The 22,416-nt window shown below is 34.7% G+C and overlaps 1 protein-coding gene across 2 annotated transcripts in view; it reads left to right on the plus strand.

Moving 5' to 3' along the window:
- LOC110459378 (carbohydrate sulfotransferase 11-like) overlaps nt 1-22,416 on the plus strand; it is a 65,734-nt gene that overhangs the window by 15,245 nt on the left and 28,073 nt on the right. The window contains exon 1 of one of the 2 annotated variants that reach the window (XM_021511602.1): nt 22,061-22,090. The exons of the other annotated variant lie outside the window; for it this stretch is intronic. The gene's annotated coding sequence lies outside the window, so the exon portion shown is untranslated. Of the gene's footprint in view, nt 1-22,060; nt 22,091-22,416 lie in introns of those variants that run through there. 2 annotated transcript variants of the gene reach the window in all.

Raw genomic sequence — 22,416 nt, forward strand, 5'->3', positions numbered from 1 at the left:
TGCCCGTGCCAATAAGAATAGAAGGAGAGGAAATAGGTGATGTGAAACAAAGGATCGTTGTATAATGAATAGAAATTAGTCAAATCTTTTAGAATGGATGATGAGGTTTTGTACAGATGAAAAAATTAAGGCATTTTCGTCATCTGTAAGCTCATCATTCCCGAACAAATGTAAATCAGTTGAAAGTGGATGGTTGATTTCGTTAAATGTATGTAAACGTAGTGGTGAAAAAAGACAACAATGTAATAAATAATGTTCATTGGTTTCATTTGCTTGCATGCAATCTCTGGTATAGATAAAACTTAAGGGAACTACACTCCATTATTAATCTAACATGATGTACAAAATGTATCTGCCCCAGTCTGGTACCATTAAAGTAGAAAAAATTAATTTTGTGAGAGGGCTTGCGTAGATAGGGTTTAAGCTTATAAATTGAAGGGTAGTTCTTGACATAGTCAGGCAAGAAGTTCCAGATACTGATTACAAATGGCAGAAACGATTTATTATAGAAACTCGTATGACTAACTAGTGGACGAAAATTATTTCCCGTGCGAGTATCATGGTTGTGGTAATTACGGTTACGCTGAGGTAGAATATCTAGAAGATATTGAGGAGCCAGACCATGAATCATTTTGTGGAAAAGAATAAGATTGTGCTGTTTACGTCTTTCCTCGAGGGGAAGCCAACCTGTTTCAGTATACAGTTTAATTCTACTTGTAAATCTAGTGCCGCCAGTGACTATGCGTGCTGCTTCTAATTGAAGATTTTCTAATAATTGAGATTGGGCTTTAGTTAGGCAGTCCCATAAGATATCGCCATAGTCTAATATAGGTCGAATAAGAGTGCAGTACATAGTTTGGAGACTATACCTGTCCAAAGAGAATTTAAATTTACGTAAGATATTTATTTTAGGTGAAATCTTAGATATCAAATAACTGATGTGTTCATTCCAATGACCATTTCCAGAGAGAAAAATACCTAAATGCTTGAGTGTGGTAACTTCGGAGATGTTAGTATTGTTCATATTTAAGGGAGGATGAAACGGTTCAATGGTTTTTCTACTAATGAGCAGGGTTTCTGTTTTGGAAGGGTTAACATTTACTAACCATCTTTGCGACCAGTTATGAAATTTATTAAGGTCAATATTAAGAATATCTGCGCTGACTTTAGGAATATCAACGGTTACGTAAAGAGAGCTGTCATCAGCGAATAACTGTCTAAGGCTAAATATACATGTATATCATGAATGATCGCAAGAAGTTGATTTGTTGGTGAGTCACCGTGGCTAAACCCGGATTGATTGGGGGATAGGAGGGAGTGAGTGTACAAAAAATTGTATACATATTTGAAGACACATTTTTCCATTAATTTACCAACGATCGATAGCAGTGATATAGGTCTGTAATTAGTTAATATAGACTTGTTATCATTTTTATGCACAGGGGTGACGTTAGCAAACTTCCATTCAGATGGGAATAACTCAGATCTAATTGACCTGTTAAATAGATTTCTTAAGGGGACACATATGATATTTAATGATTCTTTAAGAAGACGAGGATTTACCAGGTCAGGACCAATGGCCTTAGAACAGTCAGTGGTAAGAATAGCATCTCTGAATTCATTAGCTGTGATGTTTTCATTTCATTTCATTTCATTTTCAAACCAGTACCCGTCCTTCAAACATCTAATTCATTCACCTCCTTACCTCAGGAATGATGGTTCAGAAGAAACTTCATATCTCCCGGCAGTTTCAAAGTGACTTATATTTTGTATATACAGATATATATTCTTAATGTATTACGTATTACATATATATTATATATATAATAACCACCTAATGATATCTTTCCATCTTTGTTAAGTTCTACTCACTATTAATATCACTATCTTTTCCTTGTATGCCAATTATAATTATTCATGAGGATTACCTTGATAATACACAATATAAGTGTATTTACATAAACTTGGTATCCATGTATTAACACTTTATAATTAATGTATAAGATTCTTAATAATTACACTCCAACGCATCTCGATAATATCATTCAACCATTTCTAAATGTAAATAATAACTATACCTTCAGAAATAACAGATTCTTTAATATACCACAGACAAGAACTACTACTTATATGAATAGCTTCTTCCCTTCTACAATGGTAAAATGGAATGCACTTGATAGCACTGTACGAGACTCCATCTCAATTTCATCTTTTAAAAAGAAACTTAAAAAAACCTTTGATACATCCGTCTCAGAAACTTTTATTAACTGTGTTCCGAGGAAACTTAACATCATTCTATGTCAGCTAAGAAATTTTAAAAGTGATCTTAACTTAGATAAGTTACAAGACCATCTGATTGATGATGCTTCCTGTGTATGTGGTGTACAGAGGGAAGATCTGATACATTTTTTCTTTCAATGTCCTCTGTATTCAAATATTAGGCATCATATTACAACTATTTATAATCTATTAGGATATTCAAATCTGCACTGTTTAGTATATGGTATTAGAAATGCATCGGACCAATTAAATAAAACTATTCTTCTACATGTTGACTCTTATATTAAATCATCAAAACGTTTCGTTACTTATACGTGGTAGATAAATTTTAAATGAATATTCATGTATTGTTATTATTATTCAGGCAAGTTTTATCGAGTATTAGACATAAGCTGGTGTGGGTGTGGGTGTGCATGAGTGTAAGAGGAAAACGAATCACTACATTTTATATATTTAAGCATTGTACATACAAAATAAATGTAGCTACCGGAAATAGAAGAAGACTGATATAGGCAAAGCCTGTTGTCTTATTCTTTTGTCAATACTGTTCTAATATCTTCTTTAATGTTAACTTATATGTTTGTATTATATATGTATTGTCAATAAAATACTTTTGAAATTGAAAAGTATTAACACTTTAACTGAAACACAGATTAATTATGTTTATGTTGAACTCATAGTATTTGTGTGAAAATAGATAAAAAAAACCCACAACAACCTTATTGTAGAACTGCCATGTCTATAAGTGCAGCAATGTACATGTACATGTGTACACCATGTGCTTAAAGTGCATTAAGTCATTAAAATTATAACAAAATTCTATCTGATATGTGGAAAGACTATAATGTTATGTATACATGTATACTGTATACTGTTTTGAATATATTCTTATTAAACTTATGCCTTAGTTACAGGCAATGTTTACATGTATTATTCTAACCGACTCATGTGTATGTCATCCTGATGCTGTAAAGTCATTCACATTGTGTAACTTGACTTTAGTATAAATTATTATTTAAACAATTGATGCATTCTTACTTGAGATGTACTTGTATTTATAGCAGAATCGTGTATGTATATGAACTCATACACCACGTATGTATAACTTATACCATGTGCATCAATTAATTACGTGGCTATATTTATTTATAGAATATAATACATGTATTACCACTTGGAATACATGCATATGTGTGTTATCTACACGGTGAATACTATATACATGTGCTACCAATATAATAAAATGTACAATATAATGTATATATATATATAGTATATCCCCTGAAAAACAAACAAACTCATCAGCCATAAATTACTCATCTCAATCTTTTATTAACAAATATTTGTACATTGTATGTCTTTGTTGATGACCTAGATCAATCTATATTTATATAACGACCGATACATTTATTTTCACTGCATCATTGTCCAAAAATTGCAATAATGTCACATTACACTATAAACTTGAATCAATGTTTACAACCCATGTGTGACCTACATGTATACAGTTGCCCCCGTCAATGTATTTATAGCAACACACATTAATAACATCTATCTTGGTTCAAATTATTCATGTAAAGTTAATGCTGTGTGGTTATTCCGAAACTTACCTATGCATATCTATCGTAAAATCTTATCTTGTGAATAATATAATCCCCAATTCAGTTTGTATATATCCATTTATCACTATGTGTACAGTCACGTCGTCTCTCACGTGCATGACTCATTGGGTCTCAATTATAAAGACTTTCCATTTCTCCCAGTAAACCCACTTTTTATTACTGTGTTTAAAGTACCAAATATCGCATGTCTGTCATAGTCGTCAAGTATAACTAAATAAAGGCAACCTGATTCACAGGGACCAGCTTGACTTGCACATTTTTGTCAAATATTTCAAAAAATACAATAATCTGCAGCTTTTTTCCTATCGGACGAAACATAAACTTATATTACATATTTGATATCCTCTGAAACTGGGTAGAAGATCTATTGGCTGTATCCTTTTATTTCATTTTTTTTTCAAGTAATCGGTGTGTATATATGGTTACCAGGCGCGTGCTCACTATTTATATCTAAATTTTCAAGTCCCTGTGTCTTCAAGCGTCCCAGGCACCTAGATTGTGATGAGTCACATCCGTTTCCTGCTTTGTTAACCATGTATTTTGATGAAAACTGCGCGTGTGTGTGTGTGTGTATGTAATTATTGTGCTGTGCTTGTCCCATATTTATTATACAGCCATGCTCAACTGGAATCGATATATCGCGTTACGAAAACTATTCAGCAGCTGGAAGATCAACAGAACCTACCAAGTCATCATCTTATTAATCGACAATGGGTAATTTTAGTGTAAAATTCGTATGGTCTAAATCTTCAAAGCGCATTTTCTAAATCTACATCTTGGCTCTCACTATATTAGTATAATACTTGATAACAGATCTGTATATTTTGAACATATGTTTTCTTCTGACTTCACATTTTGTTGTGCTAACTTTGTGTTGTGATATTGAAAGTAATCCGGGGCCAGTACAAAATATAAACTTGGTTCATTTGAATGTAAGGTCTCTCAGAAACAAGACAGCCTTGGTAAAAGCAGAATTTGAGGATAATGATATAGTCTGTATAACAGAATCTCATTTAAACCCTTCAATATCTAACATTGACATTCAGATGCACTCCTTCAATTCCTATCCTCATAGAAAAGATAGAACTACTGGTCCGGGGGGTGGGGTTATAGTTTATCACAAGGATATTATTGGTATGAATAGGCGAATGGACCTAGAAAAGGATGATGTTGAACTTATATGGTTAGAAGTATTAGTTACAATCATATATTTCTTCTTGGATGTTTACACAGACCGAAGTAATGTTGAATCCTGGAATAAATTAGATAATACGTTGACCAGAGCTACAGATACTTCACTGGATGTGGTACTGACAGGTGATACTAAAATTGATATGTTAAATCATCCGTTGAATGATCACTTATCAAGATTCCTTATCAAACATAATTTACTTAGTCTTATTAATTAACCCACAAGAATAACACCTGACAGTGCCACATCCATTGATATTATCCTTACTAATAACCAAAACATAGTTAAAAATACTCATGTATCTCCACCATTTTGCAGTGATCACTCCTCAGTACATGCTTCAATTTCTTGTTCTGTATTTAAAAAAGTAAGCTATAAAAAAACCGGTCTCACTTAAAAGCGTCTTCAACCGACAACAACGTCTTCAAGTGACAACAAGCGTCGCCAGACAAAATCTTTAAAAATACTGAATAAAGTAAGCGACATCAGAAGATGTAATGTTAATATGACTATAATACACCTGTGTACCAAATTTTAATTTGATATTTGATAAAATGACCGAGTTATGATGAATTGAATTTTTACGATCGCGGCGTGGCACATGTTTATATTAGCATGTAAAGTGAAGAAAGCGTCGCCAGATAATATCGTTACAATTACCCGCTAAAGTAAGCGGCATCAGAAGTTATGTTATTAGTTAGACTTTTATTGATACATATTCCAAATTTCAGCTCGATATTTGAAAAAATGATCGAGTCATGATTAATTTATTATTACGATCGGCGGCGTGGCATACGTGTGTGAATAGAACTCGACATATGAAGAAGCGTCTTCAGAACATATCTCTAAAATTCATCGATTAAGTAAGCGACATCAGAAGATATGTTATTCATATAACTATGATACCCCTTTATACCAAACTTCAGGTAGAAATTTGAATAAATGACCGATTAATGATCTTTTTGATTATTACGATCGACGGCTTGGCACACGTGTGTATATAGAACTCGACAGATTGTGGAGCGTCTTCAAACTATATCTCTATAAAAAATTGATAAAGTAAGCGACATCATGAGATATGTTATTCATATGACTATGATACAACTATATCCCACATTTTAATTTGATTTGTTGAAAAATGATTGAGTTATCGTGAATTTAATTCATACTATGTACAGATATTAAGCTATACGCCGTGCCACATATGTGTACATAGGGTATACGTAGGGCTTCGCATAGGCAGAGACGTGTATGTGTTATACGTCTCTGGCATAGGTGAACACAGTTAGAATATATTGCTATATAAACATTGATACACCTTTAATCAGCTGTGTCAAGAATAACATTATTGTATTTATTGAACAATTTAGATTTTAACTGTAACCGATTAAGAATAAAACAAACTGACGAACGGTAAGTTTTTATCTCTGACTGAGGTTTACTCGATGGTACAGACGGCGAATTTTAGCGACGCTCACACCACTGTCCCCTCTGGTCGTAAAGATAATGTATATTTCATAATTGATAATACAACCAACAGATCGCGGATGGACAATAATAGGAGGAGGGAATTCGTTGATGATTGTGGTGCTTGGAACACAAAATCGCCATCAGTTAAGGACACCTATTTTCTTTTGACAACGACGGGAAATCTCGTTACCATTTTGAAACGCGCAGATATGTTTTGTAAGATGGTGAAACAGAAAACCGTACCACTTAACCCACAGCCACAATTGGACGAGATTTTTGTACTGAAACGGTATTACTCGACCCTTGCATGCGACGCGTCCTATAAAAAACGTATAAGTTGGTTCGACAGAATGCCAGGTTTGACGCGATGAACATTGCTATTGCAGAGTATTTAGGAATATTTCCATTGCACAAACGATTGACGAGTCGTATGGAACACGTTTAGGAAGATATTGGTCAGTTAAGATTTTACCAACGATTAAGCGCAGGGTGATTGAATCGAGATTGCGCAATGCTGCAATTCCAAAAGGTTGGAAAATCAACAATTGGGAATCGATGAATCACATCATCAAACTTCTAGGGGACTGGAAAATATCAAAGGTTCCCGAGCTGATTCAGCGTTTGGATACCATTCAACAATCGCAGTAATCTGACGTATGTAGATCGTTGCATGGTGTTGGAGACTATGAATTGGCCGCGCACGGGCAGCATTTCAAGTTGAGCACAGTTGTGTGGCGCGAATTGTCAACGTTTGATAAAGCGCGCAAAGTTGACAAGTTCCTAAAGTATGTGAGGAAGAAAACAGACTTTTTAACATCTACAAATGGTATGTTAACAATACCTAAAACCGCAGCAATCGCAAAAAAAAAACAGGGACGCGAAAACGTGTTCGCGCGAATCGCACCGAAACGCACGGTCATGTTAAACAACAAAAGTTGTAACTTAGTTACCTGATGACAATTTCGCTAAATGAAGAACTATTTTTACGCTTTCACAACACTTGTGTGCCCGCAGGACGGGATTCAAGATGTGATAATTATTGACATTTGGGTCTGGTAACATGCTCGTTTCAAGTGTGTGGCTGAGAGTTCTACAATATAATCCGTTCTAACTGTGTTCACCTATGCGAAGCCCTACCCTACGTACACATATGTGACACGGCGTATAGCTTCGTAAAATCGTAAAATTAAATTCACGATAGCTCAATCATTTTTTACCAAATCTACCTGAAGTTTGGTATAAAGGTGTATCATAGTTATATGAATAACATATCTTCTGATGTCGCTTACTTCATCGATTAATTTTAGAGATTTAGTTTGAAGACGCTTCACAATCTGTCGAATTCTATTCACACACGTGTGCCAAGCCGTCGTTCGTAATAATTAAAAACATCCTTACTCAGTCATTTATTCAAATTTCTACCTGAAGTTTAGTATAAAGTTGTATCATACACAAACGAGTTATATGAATAACATATCTTCTGATGTCGCTTACATTATAGGTTGATATTCGAGATATTGTCTGAAGACGCTTTACGATCTGTAGTGTTCTATTCACACACGTATGCCACGCCGCCGATTGTAATAATAAATTAATCATAACTCGATCATGTTTTCAAATATCGAGCTGAAATTTGGAATATATATCAATTAAAGTCTAACTAATAACATATCTTCTGATGTCGCTTACTTTAGCGGGTAATTGTAACGATATTATCTGGCGACACTTTCTACACTTTTCAAGCTAATACACACATGTGCCACGCCGCGATCGTAAAAATTCAATTCATCATAACTCGGTCATTTTTATCAAATATCAAATTAAAATTTGGTACAGAGGTGTATTATAGTCATATTAACATTACATCTTCTGATGTCGCTTACTTTATTCAGCATTTTTGAAGATTTTGTCTGGCGACGCTTGTTGTCACTTGAAGACGCTTGTTGTCGGTTGAAGACGCTTTTAAGTGAGACCCAAAAAAACTATTTTAAAATATGAAGAAGCAGACTTTGATAGAATGAACAATGCCTTATTTGATATTGATTGGTTGAATTTGTCTTCAAATCAGAATTCTAATACTTTTAATAGCACTATAGTCAATGCAATCACAGAGCAGGTCTATAGATTCATTCCTACAAAAGTAATAACTTTGCGCCCAAATGGTAACCATGGATGAATAATACAATTAGATTGAAAATGAGACAACGAAATAGAATTCACCGAAAAGCTAAACTAACAAATAATCCCCATTATTGGGAACAATTTAGAACCCTACGAAATTAAACTATTGACCTTATCCGTGAGGCAAAAGCAAACTTTATAAAACATCTTGAAAAGTCACTAAATGATGATGTGGCTACTCCAGACAAATGGTGGAAGATAGCTAAATCTATTACCAATTTTTCTAATAAGTCATCTTCTATTCCACCACTTGAATCCAACGGCCAAATAATCCATCATCCAACTGACAAAGCAGAGCTTCTTAACAATCACTTCACTTATATTTCTACATCAACACCTTACCTCGAATTACCCCAAACAGCACAACCCAATGCCCCCCCTTCACTATCAAACATTCATATCACTGAACAAGATGTTTCCGATCAAATTAATATACTCAACACTAATAAACCCCCAGGCTCTGATGGTGTTATTCCTAAAATTGTGAAAAAGCTTCATGCTTCTCTTAAATTACCTCTTATGTTATTATTCAATAAGACACTAGAGTCTGGTATAATACCTTTTAGTTGGAAACAAACAAATGTTAATGCTATTTATAAAGGAAATGGCTCATCTAATGATGTGTTAAATTACCGACCAATTTCAATTATATCATGCTTCAGTAAAAAATGAGAATGATATTTTTACTAAGCATCAGTCTGGCTTTATACCTGGTGATTCTACTGTCAATCAGCTTTTGTTTATTTATAATGAAATTGCAAGCAATACGGATAAAGGAAAGGAGCTTCGATTTGTTTTTTGTGATATCAGTAAAGCCTTTGACAGAGTATGACACGAAGGTCTTTTATTTAAATTGAAATTATATGGTATAAATGGAAATCTACTTTTGTGGTTTGAAAATTATCTGTCTAACAGAATACAAAGAGTAAATACTGAAGGTTACTTTTCACAATTGAAGAATGTAAATGCAGGGGTACCTCAAGGATCTGTCCTCGGACCACTATTATTTCTTCTCTATATCAATGATATCACTACTAATGTTTCCACCAATATCAAACTTTTTGCTGATGACACTTCTCTGTATGTAATTATAGATAATAACCCAGCACAGGCCGCACAATCTCTCATCACTGATCTTATTAACATAGGTGAAGGGGCAACAACTTGGGACATTAAATTCAATCCAAGTAAAACAAAATCACTCATATTTTCTAGAAAACAAGACACCCATCACATCCCACAATTTTTCCAAAATAGCCAAATCATAGACACATCATCACATCAACACTTAGGACTTACACTTCAAGATGATGCAACATGGAAACAGCACATACAGAATATATTCAAAAAAGCTTACAATAGACTTAATATTCTTCGCCATGTCAAAACTAAAGTCAGTAGAAAATCATTAATCAAAATGTATGTGGGATTTATTAGGCCAATTTTGGAATATGCAGATATTATTTGGGATAATTGTACACAACAGGCAAAAGATGTTCTTGAATCTGTACAATTAGAAGCAGCTAGGATAATAACAGGTCTTCGTTCTGGGGTATCACATGACAAACTATACAATGAACTACATGTAGGTTGGGAAACACTATCTGTAAGACGAAATAAACACAAACATGTTATGTTGTACAAAATTATGCATTGGCAGACACCTCAATATTTACAAAATGTTTTAAATCCCTTTATTAATAATCAAAATGATAACTCCTACCTCTCAGACAAACTAGGCTTTTCAACTCACCGTTATGTAGAACTAATAACTATTTCGACAGCTTTTCCCCTCAAATGTGCCGCACAATTAACACTGCAAATTCTGATCTTCTTAATTCTCCCTCTTCTGCAGCATTAAAAAAATATTTGAATAAAGATATTATGACTGATAGTGAATCTGTTTAAATTTTCAAAACAGAAGGTAACCGAAGAGCAAGTATTATTCTATGGCGACTTCGAAACTCTTGCAGTAATTTAAATTATGATTTACACCATGACCATCTTACTTATAGTCCTGCTTGTACCTGCTCTGCTGAACATGAAACAGAATCTCATTACTTTTTGGAATGTCCTATTTTTAATAATCAAAGAACAACTTTGTTCACTTCTCTTAATAGTTATGGAAACCACAACCACATTGATAAAAACATTCTTCTCCAGGGCTGTCCTGATTGTGATGGGCTTACAAATAGAAGAATACTTGATGATGTGCATATTTTTATTGGAAAATCCCGTCGTTTTAATTTTTATAGGACTTAAAGCCATGATGTTAAACAAAAATATATTATATATTCTATATTACATCCAGGAGATTCTAGTTGAGCATGACTACTGTCTATTACGTGTAATCATCTTGACATTGTAAATAATTACACTCTATATTTATTAAATGAATTTATTATTTTTAATTGTAACAGTTGTTGGTAGCAGTGACCTGTGCAATATATGCACATGGACTTTTGGTCTAAGCCTGCCAATATCTGTCTATGATAGTGTATATATATGCTGAAATAAATGTATTTGTACATGTACTTGTATGTGTGTGTAAGTGTGTATGAGGTGTGTGAGATGTTTCCTTCATTAGTTACTTCCCCTTAGCCTTGTGTTAATATGAATTATTTTGTGTTAATTTTTTCATTTGCAACATGTCTAAAATATTATGTCTCATTGTTTATTCCACTTCGGCCATTTGACGGAGAGAATTTATATAGGCTTTGCCTGTTATTCAATCCAATTGATTACGACATCTTGTCAATAAAATTTGATGAATTGAAGCTGTGATGTTCATATCAGATAAGGAATTATTACATTCGTCGTTAATGTTAGGGTGATTTATATTGGAGTCATCAACTGTAGACTGGGCACAAAAGAAGTAATTAAATAAGCAAGCTTTCTCAAAGTCATCTGAGACAGCGCTATTATTATGAAGCAATGGTGGTATACAAAATTTACCAGAGTTCGGTAATAGTTGCTTTACAGTTTTCCACCACTGTTTAGCACTAATGTTAGAAGGTTTGCGAAGTTCGCTTCATAAATTAGAAAAATATGTTAATTTGGCGTGCTTGATTGTGTTAACACATTTGTTACGAAGTCGAAGAAACTTTGCCCAGTGAGCTTCAGTAAGGGTACGCTTGGCTTTTGTATGAGCGCGCTTACGTTTACGAATTAATCTCCTTATTTCGTTTGATAGCCAAGGGGGTTCATTAGATCATATGGTTATTTTTTATTCGGAATACAAGATTTAGTAATAGTAAGTAAAATATCTAAGAAATTTTTGACAGCATCATTAATATCATCAAAATCACTCAATAAATTCCAGTTAACTGAGCTAAGTTTTCCCCTAAATAAATCGTAATTTCCTAGGTCAAAAAGCCAAACGTTTTGCTTAAACACCTGCTCCACCGACTTTGAAATATTAAAAAAACAGTAAATTGGACAATGGTATCTAACCGGTTGGTCAAGGAAGCTTTCTCCAACATAACATTTATTGATCAGATTATTACTACTAGTACAGACTTTATCTAAAAATGACTCAGAGGCTTCTGTATAAAAAGTTGGTGATTCAACAAGCTGAGTTAGATTAAAGGAAGCAAGTATATCGCGTAAGTGGGACGAATGGTGGTCTATTAGGGCATTTGCATTGAAGTCTCCGGTTATCACAATATGAGAAATGCCTGTATTATATGCTTTTTCTATATAATGCGAGATATGGGACCATATGATGACAGGAGAGTTTGGAGGCCGATAAAAAGTACCATATAATATTTTCTCTGAACCAAGTACAATTTCTAACCAGACACATTCAATGGTAGCTATTTCTATATCTGATCTTCCTTTAGCAGGAATATTATATTTTACATGATCCGATATACCACCGCCCATTCGATCAGGTCTACAGTAGCAAAATGGGTCAGAATATCCAGGCAGGTTAAGGTCAGATGAGATATCATTTAAATTTAACCATGTCTCAGTAAAGGATAAAATTGTTATATTACTTAACTAGGTGTAAAGATTATCGAGTTTTTGTTTGAGACTTTGAACATTAAGATGGACAAATGAAAAATTACTGACCGCATCGAGTTGGCCACTTATATTCGAAAATATAGATGAGGAAGATGAGCTAGAAGACATGGGACCAGGATTCAGTTCTATTTCTCCAGATAACAACAAATGCCAATAGTCCAAAGCACGACGTAGAGATAAAGATAATTTATCAGTAGCGGACATGATAGAAAAGGAGATGAATTTAGCACTTATGTAATGAATATCAGGTTTGTATTTGAAACTTTTGATGCTAAGATGGACGAAAGAATACCTATCGTTACATAGCTGGATACTTGAAGAGGAAGTAGAAGCAATTGATTGAATGGTAGAAGGTGAAAAGGGCTGTGAATTTAACCCAATGTCACCCGACAAACACCAGCTGATCAATGCATAATGTAATGAAAGGATGCGAAGTGGTAACATGAGCTGCTACGGAACGACTCCCTGAGTGATGTACTAATATTATGTAAATAAGACGTAAAAACATATAGCAAAAGTAAAAGTAATGCAACAGATAACATGTCGGGAACGGTCACGTAATGAGCGAAATTTGCGGACTGTATATATAGTTGCTGAAGACACCGATTCGAACACGATAGAGAGAAACATCAATAGGCATTATGTAATGCCAGACTGGGCAAGGAGGTAAGTGATTGCTCGAGAAGGTGTCGTGATCATGATAATAGAAGTAGTCAGAGGCACACTGGGCAACAGGGGAGGGGGTAGGGCAGAGGAGGAAACGGATATAAAAAAGTTGACTATGAAGAGTTGTAGTACGTTCATCAGAACCAAATTTGAAGAGAGGGGGAAAAGACCAGGTAATTGTTTAATAGGATGTGACCGGTACTGGAACTGAAAATACAAATAGTTGCATGCACGCACACACACACACACACGTTCATACATGCTCGCGTTAGCGATCACAAATTAACTTACACAATGCTAAGGCACAAATCAAAGTAACGTGAACATTTTCACTAGGCCTCATTATCTAGTGGAGTAATTCCATTGGTATCTGCCACAACCAAATAGTGTAAAAAAATATGTACAAAATAGACTCATATAGTGGTGAGAATAATAGTTACTCACTTTGAGAGAAAACATGGGTACTACTACATACAAGATTTTATTAACCGGTTACCCGAGGATCCGGTATACAACTTAGGTATAGGTTTGCAGTGTAGCAATACATAGCAAATGTATAGCGAGCAGAATTTATGTAATATCAAAATTTTGCAAATAAGTAGTAATAATAATACAAATAATAGTAGTGTTAATGATAATAAATAAATCGACTCTGCTCAAGGGGGAAAAAATCAAATAGCTACATTCAGGATTCTATGATGCTAGATTAGCCGATACATGTAACACCCAACTTACAGGTAATGGTACAGAAATAAACAGTGTAACAGTACATAGCATGATATAAAGCAATTCAACATGTAAGAATATCATAACCAAATTTAAATATTATGTTAGGAGAGTAGTTCACTATCTGTTATGGTCATTAGTGTAAAATACGGACAAAAAATCATAAAACATAAATTGATTTTGGTTACACTAACGTGTAAATTTTACACTGTTTATGGAATCTCTATTGAGATAATGATAATAGACATAAATTAATCGACGCCGCTAAAATGGGTACTACTACATACAGGAATCTATAAACCAGAGTCCTGAGGAGCTGGTAACAGCTGACGTATAAGTTATAAGAATTTATATTCTAGCTTGCGTATAGGTCTGATATATATAAATAAATAGTGTAACAATACAGAAATGAAAATCAAATCAAGGTAACGTATATGAAATATCATTACCAAATTTAGTTGTTAGAGTAATTCACTATCCGTATCTGACACAGTCGATAGTGTGAATCACGCGCAAAATAAACTTATTGAGATGAATGAGAAGATCATAAACTTGATGATAGATACATGTACACTTCCACGTTTCACAGAATTACAATTCACACGCAAGTATAAATAGGTACCACTAGAATAATGTTTTCCCTATTGGGCCCCGCCCCTCAGGTCCCAGTGGGTCACACCGACTGTTTATCCAAAATTGGTTCCTCTTTACCGAAGGATGCTCCACACCAAATATAGACTAAATCCTTTCATTCCTACAGAAGAAGAAGGATTTTAAAGAATAAATTGCTATGTTTCCCCTATTGGGCCCGCCCCTCAGGCCCCTGGGAGGCCAGACCCATGGTTTATACAAAATTGGTTCCCCTTCACCCAAGGATGCTTCAGACAAAATATGGAACAAATCCTTCATTCCTACAGAAAAAGAAGGATATTAAAGAATTTACTATATTTCCCCTATTGGGCCCCGCCCCTCAGCCCCCAGGAGGGCCAGACCCACTGTTTATACAAAATTGGTTTCCCTTTACCGAAGGATGCTCCACACCAAATATAGACCAAATCCTTTTATTTCTACAGAAGAAGAAAGATTTTAAAGAATAATTTGCTATGTTTCCCCTATTGGGCCCGCCCCTCAGGCCCCTGGGAGGCCAGACCCATGGTTTATACAAAATTGGTTCCCCTTCACCCAAGGATGCTTCAGACAAAATATGGAACAAATCCTTCATTCCTACAGAAAAAGAAGGATATTAAAGAATTTACTATATTTCCCCTATTGGGCCCCGCCCCTCAGCCCCCAGGAGGGCCATACCCACTGTTTATACAAAATTGGTTTCCCTTTACCCAAGGATGCTCCACACCAAATATAGACCAAATAATTTTATTTCTACAGAAGAAGAAGGATTTTAAAGAATAATTTGCTATGTTTCCCCTATTGGGCCCCGCCCCTCAGGCCCCTGGCGGGCCAGATCCACGGTTTATACAAAATTAGTTCCCCTTCCCCCAAGGATGGTTCTGACCAAATATGGAACAAATCCTTTCATTCCTACAGAAGTAGAAGGATTTTATAGAATTTGCTATATTCCCCCTATTGGCCCCGACCCTCAGTCCCCTGGGGGACCAGACCCACCATTTATACAAAATTGAGTCTACTTGGCCCAAGGATGCCCCAGACTAAATTAGGATAAAATCCCTTAATCCCTACGGTAGTAGAAGGATTTTTAAAGGTTTTACCTCTATTTCCCCTATTGGGCCTCACCCCCTACCCACAGGGGGGCCACATCCACCATTTATACAAAATTGAGTCCCCTTGGCCTAAGGATGCTCCAGACCAAATTTAGTCAAAATCTGCTTGGCCGTTCAGGACAAGTAGCGTACACGCGCGCGTCTTAAAGGAAAAGTTGACGGACGGACGGACGGACGGACGGACGGACGGACGGACGGACGACGGACGACCGACGACAGACGCTGCGGTATAGCATAAGCTCACCATGGTCCTTCGGACCAGGTGAGCTAAAAACCAGTTGCCAATTGGAGGGTAAAACAATTCATAAATATCATTTAAAATGATGTCTTACCTACAAAGCGCAGCTGTGCTGTACACGTGTACAGTGATTTAATGACATGATTCCATAGAAGATAAATCAATAGGTATGCTATTAAAATGTCAATAAAATATTCCACTGATTTCAACAATATTTAATCACTGAATTATTATTACACATTTGCCTACATCGGACATAGATGAATATGGAAATTCAAACTATTTTAACCCAAGATACATCTGTCACAGTTTTGAGAAACTTGATCAACCCTGTTTTTCATCATTTTGAGCACTTTTCCAAAGGAGGACCACTTTTCGGTCATACGATTTGTTTTAGCATTTTACATAACGGAATCAAAAACTTTATTCAAAAGTTGGTCCTCGGATGGGATAATGTTGAAAATATTTTTTTTTAGTCTGGGAATCCCGCCACTTTCATCGATATAGTGAATATGGCTTTATTTGCAGTATTATATTAACAATACCGAATATCTCAACAGTTCAAGAATTCATATTCAATTGGTTCGATATATATTCCATCCATTTTCGCTACTAGAATTTATTTATTCATCAATATTTTTTTTCCATTTTCATAAATATGGGCAGATTTCCGCCATAGCTCTTTGAATCTTTCTATAGTACTTGATTCCGTAACCACGTGTACAACCCTGGGACATGTCAAATACTACCAGGTACACACACATATATAATGGAAGATATAATATAATAAATGGGCATCACATTATATATATATATTAAAGGCTGAAAATAATCTGGCGGACATGATTATAAAAATAATAAACAACATTTGATATAGCACCCTATCTAGCTAATGTAACAGGAAAGAGAATAGTGTGCTTCCACCGGGGATCGAACCCTCGATCTCCAGGTTCCTACTCGGACGCTCTACAACTGAGCTCAAGGGAAATTCTCTTTAGCTGGAAGCTGGATGGCGACCATAATCATATTTACAATTAAACCTGCCACACTACTCCCCCATTTTTAAATATGTTTACCCTCGAACACCACAACCCAGGTTTTAACTCCCTGTCACTACAGGGAGGGCCACGGACACCATTTGTAACGGGAAAGAGAAAAGTGTGCTTCCACCGGGGATCGAACCCTGGATCTCCAGTTTCTAGTCGGATTCCTATTTACAAGTAAAACCTGCCACACTAACATAAACCACTATAAAGCGCTTTACAGTACATATTTTAATACAATTAGCATGTACAGTATCTTAATCAATACAATTTTGAGGATTTCGCAGGAGCTGCCTTATCAGGCGCTAACTACTAGTCCTATGCCACCTGGCAAATATCTCCGTATGTGTGTATGCCTATGTGTGTGCTGGAGATGTAATGTGTTCTGTTTGTAGCGAAACCGTGCTTCTAGCGCCTTCATCTATAGTGCTACCTCACTAGAATGCTACAGCACAGATACCGCAACATACACCCCGGACCAATGTTTACTCCACCTGGGTTGTTTGAAGATTTTGTGTTAACCACTCGACAATTCCTCCCAGAAAAAATATCCTAACAGACGAAGAAATAACATAAAAAGAAAATATCTCAACGAGTTTTTAGTGCTATACGTGTGTGCATGTATATGTCATGTAAATGTATTCAAGGAACAATCAAATATCGTTACCTGTGTGTTACTGCCAATACTGATGCATGCATCTTCAACTGCCCATATAGTGAGGTGTATGTGTATATCTTTTCTTATAAATTAGCATTTTTGTGTAAACATTTATGGATTTAACAAACCAACACAAATTTCTCCAATACCAAGCACTAGTCTCTACTATCAAACGCTATTTAAGAAAATATGATACAAAGACCTTCCCGGCCTATTATACCTCTCCTGTTTGATATATATTGTAAGAGTAAATTGATAATTGCATCCATTTGGTGAGTTTCATCTAACAAATGTCTTCTTTTATATATATATTTTTAATGTATTATGGACTGAAAACGAGAATGCATCGTCATAGTTCGCTTCATCTGATATATTGTAAAGCTCTGTAAGCATCGAAGCATATAGGTGTTATTCAGATTCCTTGCAAACTACAGCCATAACAACCACATTAAGAAGAACATATTTAACAATTATCATATCAGATCTTATTCTCGTCACTGAAAGTTAAAATATGCTATTGGTGCGACAAGAGTGTATTTGTATGTGGATGATAAATTTGAGAACATGTAAGTCATAGTTAGATTCACCAGATATGTTGTAAAGCTCGTTAAGCTTCGGAGCATATATGTGTCATTCATATTCCTTGCAAACTACAGCCACAACAACCACATTAAGAAGAAAATAGTTGACAATTACCATATTAAATCTTATTTCGTTCAATTGATGGATGGATGCAACAGAGTGTATTGTTATGCATGATAAATTTGAGAACATGAATATAGATTTAAGTTTTTGGGATATATATGTCTCTGGTTTGCATGATTACACAAATAGGTATATTAATATGAATTTTACATACAACAGTACTGTTATAGGAATAGCTAAGGATTTTAAATATCTTGGTGTTTATTTTACTAAAACTGGTTTGACACAGTTTAATATAAAACAAATGTATGGTAAAGGTTTAAAAGCAATGTATGGTGCTATTTCCAAATGTAGGGATCATAATTTGTCAATAGATTGTCAACTTGATATATTTGACAAAGCCATCAAACCTATTGTTGTATATGGATGTGAAGTTTGGGGTTTCTGTAACTATAAACTTATCGAACGTTTACATTTAAAATTTTGCAAACACATACTTAATGTTAAAACGTCTACACCGAACTTGATGATATACGGAGAACTTTGAAGGTTTCCGCTAGATATTAATGTCAAAGTAAGAATGGTCGGATTTGGGCTAAATTGACAAAAAACAACCAGAATAAATTAAGTAATAAACTGTTAGCAATTTTATCGAATTATGAATCATCATGGCTAAAATATGTATTTTTGAAGAATGCAGTCTGATACATATATTTAATAGTCAAGAGTTTCGAAGTATACATGGGCTAAAAAGTACGATATTTTATAAACTAAAAGGAAAATTTATATCAAACTTGAGAAATGAAATTTATACTTCTCCGAAAGGAACCAATTATAGAATATATAAGTACGAACTTTGTTTAGAAAAGTATTTACTAGAACTCCTTCCGAAACTAGCCAAAGCGTATTTTAAGTTTAGAACATGTAATACTAAGTTACCAATTGAAAGTGGTAGGTGGTTCAATATACCACGTGCAAATAGATTATGTAGTTTATGTTATTTAAGAGAAATTGGCGACGAATTTCATTATCTGTTTACATGTACACATCAACCAATTCTCAATCGTAGGCGAAAATATATGTCCAGATATTATTATGAAAGACCAAACACATTTAAATATCATACATTATTCAATTATGTAACACAACATGAATTGACATCATTGGCTAACTTTATTACCAATATTAATGACATAGTTAATTTACAATACTAATGTCCATCCTGTTTCACCATGTATTATTGTCACCCATTTGTATATATGTATTCTCTACACTGTATTGTTTTTGAGAATAAAACAATTGTCATTGACAAAATATTTGAATGTGAATGATAAATTTGAATAAGAGTTACATAAAGTACGCGTCAGGTGATTTGGTACTCAGTCGCCCGCCGAGCGACAAGTTTTAATCCCTGTCATGCTTTATTGTCCTAAAATTAGTTTATTATTATTATAGTGTCACATGTAAAAGGTACAAATATTACAATCTCTAAAATATGTCTACTCACCCACCCTCACATCCAGTCTATATTAGACTTACGAGACACTCACTCTTCCCCTATCATTCTAGACTGTAAAAGTATTACATATATGCGCATACTTATGAATCAAAACAAATTGCCAATACAAAAATGTTTTTGGCAGCCTGTCAATTTTTACCGTTACGTGACCGCGAGATTCTTTTGATGTACACCAAAGGATCAAACTAGTTTTCTTGTCTCATCAACAAGGTGGCGTACACGGAGCCTTCAATTTTGCCTTGACATATTCAAGGGGTGAAAAGAGCGAAACTTATACTATGACGTCAACATTGTATGCAAAGATATAATTACGTTTTCTCAAGACGTCAGACTAAATTCCAAATATTTAATTAAAACACCAATTCGCATTATAAAAATAATATTACCCTCGTACAGATTTTAGAAAATTAATATATATGAAGTTTCGAAATGTATTATGTACCCGTTTGCGGTGTTCTTATTCGTGCGCACAATTCTAATCTGTTATGTACACTGTATATAGGTTGGATGGCGAGATAATAAGTCGAGCGCTTGACATAATAAGTCGAGCGCACGAGATAATTAATGCAGACAATAATAGTGTGCATGTCCTAAATGTACCCCCGTATATATATCCATCCCGATATCTCTAAAAACAATCAATGAGTGTAATATTCTTTGTGATCGGAACTCAATGCAACCTTCACAAATACATGTATACATACATGTATGTGACATTACATGTATTTTACAACGATTGTGTGACTACAATGCAATTAAAAAGATCAAGACATTTAAATTCGCACTGGCATTCGGAGTTTCGATTTCATTTGATGAGATTGTAAAATAATACAATCATTGGCTATCGATAAAGCTAATTCGTGGACGTATCCACTGGCGCACTGAAACCGACATAACAGGAAAGTAATTAATTTGTGCAGATACCTTATTACCAAAAATCACTTTGAAAATATCTCAGTTTTTGGTCTGGACACAAACTTGTACAGCTTAATGTATATGACACCATTAAAATACTATATAACAAAGGGATTACTCAGGGGGACAGATCATAAAGCTTCCCAGTTTAAACCTGTAGGTGGATATGATAGAAGTGAAATAGCTTGAAACAGAGACACATTCACAGCGAATTTGTTATGAACTTTGAAATACTATAATATTCATATTTCGGTTGCATATATATAATGATTACGAATGACATTGAATTTTACTAACTGAAAAAGGAATAATTTCTAACTCAGATATTAAAGTGCATACTATACGCTAAAATTAAAAATACAATTTTGTTATTCAGTAATTTTTAAACCAGGTGACACTCTCCATATCATCCCTATCTTCTGTATTCATGCAGCATGTCTCAAATGCTCTAATATGTAGCGGTTCATATATAAACCATACCTTATCGTGTCACACAGCCCATACACCATAAATCGTGTATATGGCATACCTTACACGTGTCACACAGACCATACACCATACATACATGTATATGTCATACCTTACACGTGTCATACAGTCCATACAACATACATACATGTATATGTCATACCTTACACGTATCACACAGACAATACACCATACATACATGTATATGTCATACCTTACATGTGTCACACATACCATACACCATAAATACATGTACATGTCATACCTTACATGTGTCACACATACCATACACCATACATACATGTATATGTTATACCTTACACGTGTCACACAGCCCATATGTAGAAATACATGTAGCATTCAAAATTTCTGCTTAGTGTATGAATATGTCGTAAAACGTACTGCTTGAGTAGATAACCAATCCTTTTCCAAGGAAATATCACGCGTGAAACAAATAACTAACTTGGTCTGCTCACCAATGTTTTTCTAGATTCGGGTTAGTATGTCATCAGTATAACTATAGATTCAAAAGTGACGTTGACTTGTTACTTTCCGTATCTTGCAGGTAGGAAAAAAGAGAGACAGTTAGCGGCATGGTACCTTTAATGTTCAACATTTCCCATGAAAGATGCTTCAGTCACCCTAAACTTCATTTACATGAAAGGTTGTATGTAAATACCAAACTTGAAGATCCGAACCTGTGTACGTGTATGTAACTTCAATATATTGAATTGATACATACACTATTAAAATGGTGCATTACGAGGTTAAAGTAGTAGGTAATAAGGTAAGGTATTAAGGCTCACAACTTTGTAAGAAATAGTTCATAGGATTTGTAACATATAAATCTCTTTAGCGACCCAAATGAATGTTACGAAATGACATTTTAATTAAAGTTCATTCATTTACCAAGGTCATGTAGAGCTTAAAGGGACAGTTTAGTGAAGTAAGTTTTTGTATAACCTTGTCACAAAACTCTTCATGATTCTATAGTTTGATACTCCTAATGAACAATTCATGTCGAGAAA

This window comes from Mizuhopecten yessoensis, unplaced genomic scaffold (genome assembly GCF_002113885.1).
Source record: "Mizuhopecten yessoensis strain PY_sf001 unplaced genomic scaffold, ASM211388v2 scaffold10053, whole genome shotgun sequence".
NCBI classification, from domain to species: domain Eukaryota; kingdom Metazoa; phylum Mollusca; class Bivalvia; order Pectinida; family Pectinidae; genus Mizuhopecten; species Mizuhopecten yessoensis.